This window comes from Prionailurus viverrinus, chromosome B4 (assembly GCF_022837055.1).
Source record: "Prionailurus viverrinus isolate Anna chromosome B4, UM_Priviv_1.0, whole genome shotgun sequence".
Taxonomy (NCBI): domain Eukaryota; kingdom Metazoa; phylum Chordata; class Mammalia; order Carnivora; family Felidae; genus Prionailurus; species Prionailurus viverrinus.
The window spans coordinates 137965340-137978229 of record NC_062567.1 but is presented as its reverse complement, the minus strand read 5'-3'; positions in this window follow the sequence as shown (position 1 = coordinate 137978229).

The window sequence follows — 12890 nt, the reverse complement described above, 5'->3', positions numbered from 1 at the left end:
CGAAGGTCCTGCCTCAGCAAGGTGGGCCCCCCCCGAGGCAATGGACGTGTCAGCTGTCGCTCAGCATTATTCAATTTCCCGGCGCGGGGAGGTCACTGGGCTCCTGGGATCGATGGTCCGGAGACATCCGCCCGATGCCACTCCTCATTCCCACGCATTATCTCGTCTAAGCTGCAGGGACAGGAGCTCAGTATCGCGGGGATCTTGAAGTTTTCCAGCCTCGGCCAACACAGCGAGGAAGGCAACGTCGGCGGCGGGAACGTACTAGCCACCCAGTGACCTGACTCTAGGGGACGGTTCTAGAAGGTTCTAGAAGTCGCTCAGAGGGGTTGTGGACAAGCTCACCACCGCGGCACCCGCGGGCATCTCCAGCCGGCCCCCTGCGAGAGGGCCCAGTGATGGGAGCCCACCGGGAGCACGGTGACCGACCCTGGGCCCTCACGTGGAACAGAACCAGAGCGCAGGGAAGGGTCAGAGCCACACGTCGGCCGCCCACGCATCTATGACGCAGGGTTGCCCCTGGGCAAGTCCTGTGTCCCTCCGTCTCTTCCTCTTCTCCTGCGGGACATCCCCTCCGAGAGGCTGGGGAAGCTTTAAGGGACGGTGGGCACGAACACCGGGCTTACGCTCAGACTCCGCTCTCCCGCGACCTCATGTGCTAGGCACGCGTTCGAAGGTAAAACCTCCCAGAATCTCAGGATGACAGAGTGGAGTTTCCAACCCCGTCTGGGCCCTCCTGACACCGCCCAGGCCCGCGCTGCCCGGGGAAGGGGCAGGTTTCCAGGACGGGAGGGAGGATGCGGCTCTCTGCACGGCTCACGCATCCACACCTGGGGAGTGCAGCGGGCACTCGGGGCTGTGACACCAGGGGCTCCTGGAAAGCTCCCGCCGGGGACACCACAAGACCAAGTCTCGTCCAGGCGGGGAGGGGCGGCCACGCGGCCCAAACTGTAGGGCCAGACACAGGCCTGGTTGGAGGGGGAGGGGGCCAGGGCTGGCTCACTTGGGAGGCGTCTGGGCGTGTGGGCTCAGGGGCCCTGGGTACGTGCCTCCGTGTCCCCCACCTGCACCTGCCTCTCGGGGCCCCGTGGGCAAGTGCGGGTCCTGTGTGCCGCCACCACTCCAGGAGAAGCCGTCCCACCTAAGGAGCAGGCACGCCTGCCAGGCACAAGCCTGGATCCACCGGCCACCCAGCTGGTTGCGGCTGAAACCACGCCGATGCATCGGGATCCACGGAAGGAACTGAACCGGTGCCCGCCCCCGCCCACCGGCCGGGGCGCTCCGCCTTTCCCGGCTCACACCCCACAACCCCACCCCCACCCCGGCGGGGCTTGGGCCTCTGCTCCCCGCCTGGGGGACCCGCCCCCTCGACGGCTCGGGCCCAGCAGCGGGAGGTGGGCTCTGTCCCCTCCGAGCCCGGCAGCCCCCCAGCCAGACGCTCGGCAGTTCCCTCGCCCCAGTTTCACAGCTCTGGGGACTCCGCGGCCGTTGAGAAGGGGCCGGGATGGGAAGCAGGGCCGGCGAAGCAGCAGGAGGCGGCTCTGGGGGAAGGCCGCCTCTGTGCATCTCCGTCCCCACCGGCGCTTTGCTTCCAAGTTGGGCTGATGGCCTCACGCTCTGATTGCTTACGGATTCTATTTAAAAACAGGGCCGGAGGAGGGAGGTGGAAACGGAGCGAGCAGATGCCCAGGAGGGACCCCAGTCTGAAGGCAGAGAATGAGGTTTGCATCTGAACAGAATTCCTCGGTGGCCTCTGGTGACGTGGGCGATGTCCCCAGACTCAAGGCACGGGGGCTGTGAGGAGCCGGGGGAGGGGGGGGCTGGCCACCGGCGGGGGGGGGGGTGAGGGGACGCCTGAGGAGGGGCTGGGGGGGTTCGGGGAGGGAGCGGGCCCCCCCTGCACCCTGCAAACCTGTCCTTGCTGCTTCCGGAGGCCGGAGGTCCCAGGTCAGGCTGCGGGCAGGCCGCTTCCTTCTGGGGCCGGGCAGGAGCGTCCGCTCCAGGCCAACCTCCTGCTTCTGGTGTTGCCGGCCACCCTGGGAGGTGCTTGGCCTGTGCCCGAAGGTCTTCCGTCGGAGTGGCTCCGTGTTCCTGGAAGACAGGGCCCCAATCAGAGGGCACCAGGGCCGCCCTGCTCCGGGGGACGCCATCCCGACGAAGCACGGGGGCTCAGCCTGTTCTGGGGACAGGGACGCCCTCTGGGCTGCAGGCCTGCGGGGACAGGTCGCTGTGCCGGCTGGAGCAGAGACCCGTGGGCCGAGCCGGGAGCTCCCGGGATGCCTGCCTCCTCCCAGAGAATCTGGACGTGACGCCCGAGACGCTGGGCCCTCGGCCTGGGAGCATCCGGGTCCCGTATCTAGCACCTTCTCCCCTGGTGGACGCACGCGGGGTCCTGGCTGGCCGGAGCCTGGGCTCCCGCCTCTCCACTCACTGTTTTGTCACCAGAGAGTTCTCTCCTGCTCGTGCTGCTCTCGGTAATGCCGGTCCCAGAAACAGCTGCCTTCTTAGGGCAAATTGTCTCCGAACGGTGATCTCAGGCACAAGTGACTACATACAAGGACACGCTCTGGAGACGGTGGCCTTACCAGAAGCTTCCAAATCGTATCTCATTTGGCCCACGAGAAAAACCAGAGGCGGGGTGTCGATGCCCTGCTCTGAGTCTGGTAAGACTAGAACCTTCTTACCACTAAACGGGGATGTCTGGGCGTCACCTCACCAGTCTTCGTTGTGTGACTCACTATGACACACGCACTCTTCTGTCCAGTGCCAAGTACTGACCAGGGCTGACCGCTGCTCCTGGGCCGGGACAGACCTCTTCCTCAGGTGCCCACGGCCCCTGGCAGAGGGGCCGGCTGCCGTCCAGGTCTGAGGAGGGGGCCCGGGAGAGGGCAGAGCACAGGAGGGGGACCCTGCACCGTGCGGTGACGGGCCGGCTCCTCAGAGATGGGGGCACAGGGATGGAAGGGGGGGTCAGAGCCCCCACAGCCAGACTGAGCCACAGTCCTTGCGGGCACTGTCTGGTTCTTCCCAAACCTGATCAAAGATCCTGCCCACACTGGCCATGCTGGAGCCCCAGGTCGTCAGACGGGGCCCCTGCCGTGGGCCCAGAGCCCCTCTGAAAGCCCAGCAGTGGGGTCTCGGTGAGCACAGAGGGGAAGGGCACCCACAGTGGTGGCCGAGGTTGTGGGGCCCCTCGTCAGTCCTGCACGGCCAGGGCACTTCGGGGCCGCGGGCGTCCTGTCCGCAGCCAGGCCTGGCTTGGCCCTTGAACTCAGACAGAAGGAGCGTGAGCAGGAGGCCGAGTTTCAACCCACCCCGGGTCTCGAAGGCCCGGAGACGAGGCTGGGGTCACGGAGGGCACCGGGGACAGGGGTCTGAGGCCCAGCAACCCGGACGGGCCTGTCCAAGCCCGGCCCATCGTTCCTGCTGTCTGACCGCCAGCCCCAGCCGCCTCCTGCCACCCGTTCTCTTGCCCCAACTCTGTCCTGATCGTGCTGCCTCCAGTCCCTCCTTCCCCCTGCAGGGTCCTCTCTGTCTCTGGGAGCCCCCCCCGCCCTCCCCTGCCCTGCTCCACGTGGCTCCAGCCTGGGCCAGAGTGCTCGGGGGAGGGGCAGGTGACCCGGGCAGGGAAAATTCATCAGGAAAGATTCCAACCCAGTTTCCGCAGGCCTCATTTAGAGCTTCCTCTCTTTCCAAAGTGGAACACGACACGACAGATGGAAATTAGGCTGCGGCCTTGGTAAATAAGTCACCCTCCTAGGGACACTTGAGAGACACAGAGAGACCCACAGCCCAAGGGCACTGTTTGGCCCACGACACCCGTGAGCGCCCGGTCCCCCGGCAGGTGATGCTCGCCTCGGAGAAGCACCGGCCAGGCCTCCACCCGCCACGTCCCCTCGGCAGAGCTCGGCAGGCAGGCCTGCCCTCAGCACCTTCAACTCCTTTCTCGCCTCCGGTGCCCACTGCCCGGGCCCCTGGGGAGGGGATGCCACCCAAAGTCTGGATCGTTCGGACTGTGCACACGCGGGACAAGGACGGAGCAGGACAGGGGGGCGGCTGTAGGCCCCGGTCTTCGTGCGAGGAGAGTGCAGACACCAGACGGATCTCACAGGCTGGAGGGTGGGGCCCCCTGCCCAGGACACCCCCGGGCCCGAGACGGACATCCAGGGAGGCCCTGTATCGCCTGCCGGCCTCGCTGTGAGCAGGGCTGCATCGGGGCCCGGGCCCGCGGTGGTTTCCTCCGAGGCACCTGCTTCCCACGGTCTCCTGGTGCCGCAAGGGGAAAGAAAGTCCCCCGCGGTGTCGAGCACCTTCAGACCTCACTCGCAGAGACCTCAGGCGGCTTGCCTGGCCCAGCTGGCAGCTTTCTTGTATGACCTCTGCTCCCTCAGCCACCAGGGAGCCTCGCCTTGCTGGGCAGTCAGACACCCCACAAACCACAAAGCGCCGGCCAGGTGGGGGGCCGTCCTTACGAGCACGTGCTGCTCCAGGTGGGGGTTACTGTTCCAGGTGGGGGGTTATCTTTATGAGCACATGCTGTTCCAGGTGGGGGGGTCATCCTTACGAGCACATGCTGTCCCAGATGGGGGGTCATCCTTATGAGCACGTGCTGTTCCAGGTAGGGGTTACTGTTCCAGGTGGGAGGTTATCTTTACGAGCACATGCTGTTCCAGGTGGGGGGTCATCCTTACGAGCACGTGCTGTTCCAGGTAGGGGTTACTGTTCCAGGTGGGAGGTTATCTTTACGAGCACATGCTGTTCCAGGTGGGGGTCATCCTTACGAGCACATGCTGTTCCAGATGGGGGGTCATCCTTACGAGCACGTGCTGTTCCAGGTAGGGGTTACTGTTCCAGGTGGGAGGTTATCTTTACGAGCATGTGCTGTTCCAGGTGGGGGTCATCCTTACGAGCACGTGCTGCTCCAGGTGGGGGTTACTGTTCCAGGTGGGGGGTTATCTTTATGAGCACATGCTGTTCCAGGTGGGGGGTCATCCTTACGAGCACATGCTGTTCCAGATGGGGGGTCATCCTTACGAGCACGTGCTGTTCCAAGTAGGGGTTACTGTTCCAGGTGGAAGGTTATCTTTATGAGCACATGCTGTTCCAGGTGGGGGTCATCCTTACGAGCACGTGCTGCTCCAGGTGGGGGTTACTGTTCCAGGTGGGGGGTTATCTTTATGAGCACATGCTGTTCCAGGTGGGGGTCATCCTTACGAGCACGTGCTGCTCCAGGTGGGGGTTACTGTTCCAGGTGGGGGGGTTATCTTTATGAGCACATGCTGTTCCAGGTGGGGGGTCATCCTTACGAGCACATGCTGTTCCAGATGGGGGGGTCATCCTTACGAGCACGTGCTGTTCCAAGTAGGGGTTACTGTTCCAGGTGGGAGGTTATCTTTATGAGCACATGCTGTTCCAGGTGGGGGTCATCCTTACGAGCACGTGCTGCTCCAGGTGGGGGTTACTGTTCCAGGTGGGGGGTTATCTTTATGAGCACATGCTGTTCCAGGTGGGGGGTCATCCTTACGAGCACATGCTGTTCCAGATGGGGGGTCATCCTTACGAGCACGTGCTGTTCCAGGTAGGGGTTACTGTTCCAGGTGGGAGGTTATCTTTATGAGCACATGCTGTTCCAGGTGGGGGGTCATCCTTACGAGCACATGCTGTTCCAGATGGGGGGTCATCCTTACGAGCACTTGCTGTTCCAGGTAGGGGTTACTGTTCCAGGTGGGAGGTTATCTTTACGAGCACGTGCTGTTCCAGGTGGGGGTCATCCTTACGAGCACGTGCTGTTCCAGGTGGGGGTTACTGTTCCAGGTGGGGGGTTATCTTTACGAGCACATGCTGTTCCAGGTGGGGGGGTTATCCTTACGAGCACGAGCAATTTCCTGACATCCCTGGAAAAGCCTCAGTGAGGATCTCCCATTTGGAGTCTAATCTTAGTGTCACAAAACAGCAAACCAGAATTACTTGCTGCCTTTCCACCTGGGGGTCTCGGGACCGGACCCTCCAGGGGACCCCAGCCACGCGCCCTGAGCCTGGGAGAGGGGCAGCAGCAGGTATGAGCCTCACCTTGGCCATCTGCTCACCCTGTGCCCTTGGACAAGCCCCTTAGCCTGCGGGGCCTCAGTTTACTCATCTGTACAGGAAGAACAATTCTTATCCAGGCTCCACCTGGGGGTGCAAAGGGACAGCCCCAAGAGCTCATGTGATGGGAGCCCCAGGTGCCGTGAGCACCCGGTATGGCTCCTGCCTCTGGGGACATGTAAACAGACACCTGACCGTACCCCCCGGGGCACCTGTGGGGGTGTGTTTGTAGGGGTCACGGCTGGCTGAGATGGAGCCTGCCCTGTGGCCAGCACTGCATGTGACCAGCCCCCCCACCCCCCGTGCCCAGGCTGTTCTGGATGTGGGAGACGGAGGGGGTGCTGGTCCCTCGCTCCCAGGCAGGAGCAGGGCACGGAGACCTCTAGAACACGCCCCAGCCGCAGGATGACACTCCAGGCCCCCGTCACCCTTGCCCCCAACCCTTAAGCCTGGGGACTCCCGTTGCCCAAAGCCCCGGGGTTCAGGGCACCTGAGGCCAAGCCTGGGGAGGCAGCCTGACCCCGACGGCTCCTCTCTGTTCAGTGTTGGGTGCGGCTTCCTGTGTGACTTGTCGGACGAACAGACCCTGCTTTTCCAAGGAAGCTTGGGGAACGCACCAACCTCGGTGGCCTCCTCGGACGAGGCTGGGGCTCTGCCCCACACACGCCCCTCTCTGGTCTCCAGGGGCCCGGCTGCCTCTGCTTTCCTCAACCCCTACCTGGAGGAACTCATCCCCAGTTAAGCCGAGCCACCACCTCCTCCAGGCAGGCTTCCCTGACTTCACTTCCACAGGCTGTGCTCCACCCCCCGGTGCTGGGGACCCCGCCTGACACAGGCTGGCCGTGGCTCTCTGCTTTCTGCAAGCCTTCCTGGTGGTCAGCGAAGTCCTGGGGGGCAGACAGGCCGTCTGCCACTGCCTACAGTTAACACCCGGCCTCGACCAGGAGGCGACAAGCTCTCGTCCCCTGGTCCCGTACTTCCCTGGGCTTTCAGCAGGAGGCCACGGGCCGTCTCTGTGTTTCTCTCATCAGCGTCCAAGCCCCGCCGATGGGGTCTTGCCCGATCTGTAGCAGCGCCTGCAGTGAATGAATGAATGAGTGAATGAGTGAATGGCCCCGGGGAGATGGCCTGGGCTCCGGAGTCCCAGGGTGTCCAGGGAGGCCGTGGACCCAGCGAGGCCGGAGCTGGCGAGGGGGCGCCCTCCCACCACCTTCCTCCCTCTCCCACAAATCAGACATTTGTCCCCACAAACGTCAGAGTGCTGCTTCCCGGAGTGATTTATGGCCTTATTATGAAGCCCTCCTAAGGGTATGGATTTTTTTTAATACAATTTACATTTTGGGGAAAATTGATCACCATTCTGCCTTCTCCCCTGAATCTGAATCAGAGCCGCAGGCTGGTTGCTGAGGCCCCTCCACGCCCCGACCGCGGGGTCACCCAGCCCGGCCAGCCTGGCCTGGGGGCCTGCGAGCGCCCGCCCAGCCGAAACATGGACCAGCCAGCTCCGGCCGGGCCCTGGGCTCTCGCAGGACCAGGTGGCCCTTTGGCTGGGCCTCTGGGGTCCGGGGCTGAGCGGCCAGGCCAGGCCTTCTGTGCGGAAGAGCCAGCTCCGTCCCTGCACCTGTCCCCTGGCACTTCCTTCCTCACGCGGGGGCTGTGTTCTTAGTCCCCCGTGGGCTTCCTGTCTGTCCTGGCAGCCAGAAGCCGTCACCACTCTGGGACAGGCTGCGCAGGGATCGATCCCGGTCGCTAATAGAAAATGCCGCTCAGAGGTGTGATGTGACTGGTCCCAGTCCCTGCTCCTGAGCACCTGCGTTGACCAGGCGGGAGGAAGGATGCGTGAGGCGTCCCGCCTGCCAACTTGGGCCGTAACCTGCGAATTCCCTGCCAGCGTTTAATTTCTACTGTTTGTCTAAATGTATGCGGCTCTGAAATAGCTGGAAGCAAGTCCTCAACTTAAGGGCGAGCTGTAAGTGTTTGTGATATTGTCAACAGGCTGCTCACGGGGGAGGGAGCAGAGCCGTGGAAGGTGCCGGAACGGACGGCGGGCAGTGCCGGCCCCAGCGAGCCTGCAGGAGCCAGAAACTCCCTGTGTGAGTCCTGGAAATGTGGGAGTTTGATGCAACTGCTGGCCCGCGTTGCTGATGGAAATTGCCACCTAGAAGCCTGGGCTGCTGCGCAGAGAAAATCAACAACAAGGCAAACACTGTGACCTCGACGAGGTGGTTGGTGGCAGATACAGTAAAGGATGGAAACAGCGGAGAAGGCAGGGAGGAGGGAGGAGGGGGCAGGAGGAGGGAACTGGGAGGGAAGAGGGAGAATGGGGCAGGGAGGAAGGGAGAGAGAGGAGGGAGGAGGGAGGAGGGAGAAGGGGAAGGAGCAGGGAACAGGGAGGAAGGGGCAGGGAGAGGAGGGAGGGTAAGGAGGGAAGAGGAAAGAAGGGGGCAGGGAGGAGGGAGGAGGGAACTGGGAAGGAGGAGGGAGGATGGGGCAGGGAGGAGGGAGAAGGAGGAGGGAAGGAGGGAGGGGGGAGCAGAGAGGAAGGGGCAGGGAGAGAAGAGAGGGGGAGGAGGGAAGAGGGAAGAAGGGGCAGGGAGGAGGGAGGAGGGGGCAGGGAGGAGGGAGAGGGAGGAGGGAGGAGGGAACTGGGAGGAAGGGAGAGGGAGGAGGGAGGAGGGAGGAGGGAGAAGGGGAAGGAGGGAGGGGGTAGTAGAGAGGAGGGAGCAGGGAGGAGGAGGCAGGGAGAGGAGGGAGGGGGAGAGTGCTGAGGGCTGGAGGGACTGAGAGCCATGTCAGGACACCTTATTGATGCTACTGGTGTCTGGGGGGCCCTGTGACAAATTACCCCAGACTTGGTGGCTTTGGAACAACAGAGACTCTCAGGGCTCTGAGGAGGGGGTTCTAGGCTCAGGGTAACGGGACTAAAGCTGAGGCATCAGTCAGGCTCGCACCTCCTGAGGCTCTGGTGGGGGAGGGGGCAGAACGGCCTCTTTCCTGGTGGCCGAGGACAAGGGTGCATCTGTCCCTGTTCCCGCGGTCCCTGGCCGGCCGCCGGTGACCTGGGAGCCAGCCTGACGAAGACCTCGGCTTCCAAGGGGCGTCCACGGCCAAGAAACCACAGCTCCTATCAGGCGCCCCTTGACCATTGGATGTGGAAACAAGCCTGAGCCCCCAAACTTCCCAACTCGCACTCCGCCCCCCCTGGTGTGCACGGGGTGCTGGACACAGCAGATGGTCGGCGGGGGGCCGTTGAGGGGGAGGCTGGTCCCAGAGAACGCCCACCAGGGCGGTCCCTCCGAGAGCGGATGGGCTGATGTTGGGACCCCCACCCAGGCCCGGCCCCGGGCCCCCGCCTCACGGGGTTCGGGGACAGCTTTGGGCCGCTGACCGCTGGCTCCCCTCCCCCCGGCTCTGCGGGGGGCCACACTCCTGTCTGTGTATCGTGTTGTGATGACCTTGTGTCGCGCCCCATTGCTTTTATTTTGCGTTTTTGAAGACAAGTCACTTCGTCAAGGTGGCCCCACGTGCCGAGCCCTGTGCGGTGGCTCTATTTTGTTTTCTTGCTGGAACCCGAAAGTCTGTTTTTATCTCGACTTTCTTGAATTTGGAAACCGGCGCAGAAAATACAGAGGACGCTGTGTCTGCAAGAGTCGGGTGGGTCCGTGTGGCTCAGAACATGGAACGCGGCTCCCTGACCCCAAACAGCAGCGCTTGTGTCTTGAGAAACTGCCTCCCCATCTTTGTAAAGGCTGACTGAGGCCCGCGTGCTGGGACACAATGGGGCGCAGATTTTCTATTCAATTTCCAATGAAAGCCAAACACAAACAGCAAAAGGAATCTAACATAACGGAAAGAAACCTATCTTTAGCAACACCAGAAATAACCAGCCGTAAACCGCGGATTATGAAGCGAGTGTCCCACGCACGATATTTGGGCAAAATGTAGGGTGCTAGAAACAGCTATAAAATGTTACAGATCCCGGGAAAGCTGCCGATTTCCCCAAAAGCCGACAGAGGAGCCCAACCAGTGAGCAGACGGCGGGTTCGGGGCAGCGTGTGTGCTGAGAAGACGCCCCTGTGCTGTGTTCCAAACCCCAGAAAATGGGCTAAAACAGGGCGGACGTGCAGTCTGTGTGGGGACGGGGGGCCCGGTGGCCACGTGAGCTCCGTCACCGTGAAGCATCTACTGAGGACGGGTGTGTGCAGACACACAGCTATGGCTGCACCGAATCCAGCCGCGATTCCTTCCGGAAAGGCTCCGCTGACCTCCAGGACTCACCTCACACCTGCCAGCTGACACCCGGCCCCAGACCACGGGTTCCACACTCACTCTTCCCGGGAGGATGGGCGTAGCCAGCAGCTGGGTCCAGCCAGAGCCTCGCTGAGGCTGGAGGTGGGGTCAGTTTCCAATCAAGAGCAGGGACCCTGGGTGGGTAGATGCCACCCCCAAAATCAACGGGGAGGGACATCCGCAAGGGCAGAGTAAACCCCCCAGATCTGCTCCTTCATCAAAGCAATGGAGAGCCTGGCAGGAATTGTCAAAATGAACTTACATTAACTTTGTTTATATATATATATATATATATATATATATATATATATATATTTAATTTTTAATATTTATTCTTGAGATAGAGCGCAAACGGGGGAGGGGCAGAGAGAGAGGGAGACACAGAATCTGAAGCAGGCTCCAGGCTCCCAGCCGTCAGCACAGAGCCCGACGCGGGGCTCGAACCCACGAACCATGAGATCATGACGTGAGCTGAAATCAAGAGTTGGACGCCCAACTGACTGAGCCACCCAGGGGTCCCTGTTAATACACGTATTAACAAAAGGCTTATGGTAACCCACAACGTGTTCGTTCAGGGAAAATGTGGGTGGATCCTGGTAAGAACAAGGAGATTTCTGGTATCTTCACTTGCCTTGTCCCACCCCCCCCCCCCCAGCCCTGAGGTGCCCTTAACACCAGCAGCCACCAGAGGAGGCCGACCAGGATGGAGGTTCCTCACAACGTCCAGTCCCCAGAGAAGTGTCACCATTTGGCTCGTCTCTAGGTTCCCTGGAGGGGCCCCACTCACAGGGCCTTTCATGTAGGACCAGAGTCAGGGCATCGGCTGAACGCAATCTGTGGAAATGACCTAACGATGCAGCTGCCTGGGGCGGCAGTGCGGGTTTAGGCAAGACAGACGATGACCAAAACACCTGAAAATAAGATCTGGAGGACGAGGTGACTATAGGGGTCTTTGAAGAGCTCCGGTGTGTTACTGTGGATGGATAGAGATATGCACGTGGTCAGGTTTCCACATGTGTCCAGGAAAATCCTGGGAAGGTCCTCATCTGTCTGCTCTGCAGTTTGAGGCTGTGACACACAGGAAGCAAAGCATAAGGCAGAGCTGAAGCTGTCTGAGCACTGAAGGCCGACACAGAAACCTCAGCACGTCTGGGTGACCTACTGGCTCAAGGCCTTGAAGGACACTCCTGCCCACTAGTAGTGGACCAGGTGTCCAGGAAACTAACCAAGCAGGGGCTCGAGTGGCCACATGCAACGGAGAGTAAAAACTTTACAGAATTACACCAGATAATCGCTAAACAAAAAGCACTAAGAAAACAACAAACGATAACAATAAACCTGATTATGAAATCTGATTTCCAGAGTTATCAAGTCCTATTACTTAAGATGCTCATCTTTCAGCCAAAATCTGAGACTTTCAAGGAAACAGGCAAGTATGACTCATACACAAGAAGAAAAAACATTAGTAAATAGAAACTGTCCCAGAGGAACCCAGATTTCAGACTTACTAGACAAAGACTTTAAATACAATAGTTCAAACTTCTTCATAGAACTAAAGGAAATCATGTGTAAGCAATTAGAGGAAACTATGAGAATGATATCTCACCAAATAGAGAATACCTACAAAGGGAAAGAAATTATTTTTATTTTTATTTTTTATTTTTATTTTTAAAATTTTTTTTAAACATTTTTATTTATTTTTGAGACAGAGAGAGACAGAGCATGAATGGGGGAGGGTCACAGAGAGAGGGAGACACAGAATCTGAAATAGGCTCCAGGCTCTGAGCTGTCAGCACAGAGCCTGACGCGGGGCTCAAACTCACGGACTGTGAGATCATGACCTGAGCCGAAGTCAGACACTCAACCGACCAAGCCACCCAGGCGCCCCAAGAAATTATTTTTAAAGAAATGAGTAAGATCCACAAATGGACTAATATAATAACTCAAAAGAAAAATGTACTAGTGAGATGTCAGGAAGGGTAATCAGAACTTAAATATTAGTCACTATTACCTAATCCAAGGAACAGGAAATAAAAGAGATCAAGAAAAATAAACAGAACCTCAGAGACCTATAGGAAAACATCAAATTAACAGCATGGTGAGGATCCCCAACAACTAGCAGAGAAAAAAAAGGGCATAAAAAATCTGCAATAATAATGATGAAGAGAGTTTCAGATTTAAATTAAAATATTAACGGACATGCCCAAAAGCTCAGAGAACCCTGAGTAGGACAAAATCAAAGAGATGTACATTTGGGTACACAATGGTCAAGTGAGCGAGAGACAAAGAGAGAATCCCGAAATCAACAGGAGAAAACATGACTCATCTTGGGTAAGAAATTCTCCAAAGAGTTGACTTCTCCGGAGAAACCACAAGGGCCAGAAGGCAGCGAGAGGCTGTATTCAAAGGGCTGAGGGAAAACCGTTAACCAAGAATTCTCTATTAAGCAAAGTGATCTTTCAACAAGAATATGCAAAGAGCACTTACAACTCAATGACGAGACAGGGACCCAAGTA